The sequence below is a fragment of the Nematolebias whitei genome, chromosome 2 (assembly GCF_014905685.2).
Source record: "Nematolebias whitei isolate Nwh7 chromosome 2, NemWhi1, whole genome shotgun sequence".
Classification (NCBI taxonomy): Eukaryota; Metazoa; Chordata; class Actinopteri; order Cyprinodontiformes; family Rivulidae; genus Nematolebias; species Nematolebias whitei.
Genome location: NC_056499.1, coordinates 23,390,861 through 23,392,959, shown reverse-complemented (window position 1 = coordinate 23,392,959; position 2,099 = coordinate 23,390,861).

Here is a 2,099-nt window from a genome sequence, read left to right as displayed (position 1 = left end):
AAAATAAATAAATAAATAAATAAACTGGATTTTTGTGCTTTATCCCCTCCAGACAATTTCAGGCAATAAGATCCAACAAAACATGAAGAATTAGTTGAGATGATGGGACTATCAAATCATTTACATATTTGAGCATGTCTGCGCGCGCTTGTGTGTGTGTGTGTGTGTGTTCACCCACGGTCATGAGCGCACTGAGCACGCGCAGCCTTGTCGTTGGTTCTCTACCAGCATCTGTTCCTCCTTCGGTCTTAAAAATAGAGCCGGTGCTGATAGCACACTTATGTTTCAGGGCTTCATCACTTGCCATCGGGGACCGTCCGCGCGCTACTTTCATTTTAATCAGCGAACCGTGACCGTGGAAGACTCAAATGCGCATCGGCGTGCGCATCTTTGACTCGTCGCCGTGGACACTCTCCCTGACACCCAGAGACACGTCTTCCCTGCCGTCCCGCCTATCTATGGCCGCAGATCGGCTTCCCTGAGCCGCTGGCCTCTTCCGGGACCTTTCACCCACAGATGGTCGGTTTTTAAAACCAGGGGGGGACATTTCCACGGACATTTTTTTTTTTTTAATAACCACCAGAGCTCGCCTGTTTTTATTCTTATTATTTAAAGAACCCGGTGCTATGCTGGGCCCATCTCACTAGATCTCGTGATCAGCGCACGCTCTCCTCCCACATTCGACACCCTGGTCCTCCTGTCGAGCCCGACCATGCATCCTAACGCCCTGATGCTGGCGGTGGTCCTCCTGGGGAACTTCATGCTGCCTCTCGCCTCGGCGCAGAACGGTAAGGACACACGTGTGACCGTGTTAAAGGGCAGGATGGCTCAACATGGCACTGACAGGCTGAGGGGAAAGTGGCTCGTGTCGTGTGAGGACGAAATGTTTCTAAAGAGGATTTGGACAAGGACTGCTGTTAAGACACCACTCAAGGCCAGAGAGTTACTCTTTGATTATCATTCAGTGTGTGTGCTTGTGTGAGTGTGTAGGGGTCTCTGTGTTAGCTTGCTGACAGAAGATTTACTCACTTTGAGGCAAGTGTTCGGAAACACGTTCTTCCACCTGTGTATGTCCTAGACTGGGTGGGGTAGAAGGAATAAAACAAGCCCGACTAACCAGCCCTGGGTGACTCCACACATCAGGTGAAAGACAACAGCATCTGTCACATCTCAGTGGACCTGCCCTGTCCAACTGGTTGTGTGCAGTTGCTGCAAAGCTAAATGCACACAGGTTTAAGGAGGTGCTGCTTCTTCTATAGGGTCAAGTTCAAGAAGGTTTATTGTGATTTCACCACATGTACATGAGGTGGAACAAAACTGTGTACACGGGGTCCCAGTTACATCCAACAATGGCAAAACTATAAAGCGTAAAAAGAAACAGCACATAAGGATCTAAGATATACGCTAAACACAATATCAAACTGTACGTCGTAACAACAGCAGCACGAACAACAGTCTGTGGCGAGCATGAATACAGCAGCCTGAAATAATCAGCAGCATGAGATCAGCAGCAAAGATAATCAACAGCACCTGTCACCAATCAAAGTGTCATTACAGTGAGAATAAAACGAGAATAGCTGATGAGAAGGAGCAAATGAGACTAAAATGTCTGGTTGACAGGGGAGTCAGAGAGGGCGTTCATTTATGAATATCAAAATAATCGTTGAGAATTCATCCACGTGAAGCTGGCGTGATGTGGTTTGCGGTCATGTCAGCAACACGCTGCTGGGTGTTCGTACAAAATGCCGTGACTTCTATGGTTCGGTTCACATACCACCCACTGGGCCACACAAATCAGCACCCACTCACGAAATTTAAAAAAAGAACAAACATTTAGGTTTTGGGTAACAGTAGCAGCTAATACGTGTTATAGTAGCTGCTCTGCACAAGGTTTGAACTTTTTCTTAAAAAACAAAACAAATACGAGAAATGCAAATTACTATACAGGCACATGGCTTTCCCTTATATCCACTCTGCCTTTGCTTTGTAGAATAAACAAATTCACGTGATGACCAATTATTTAACCAATCGTTTTCATCCATCCATCTATTAGTCCACCTGTTCCAGTTCTTCTGGGAGAACTCCAGGGCATTCCTAGG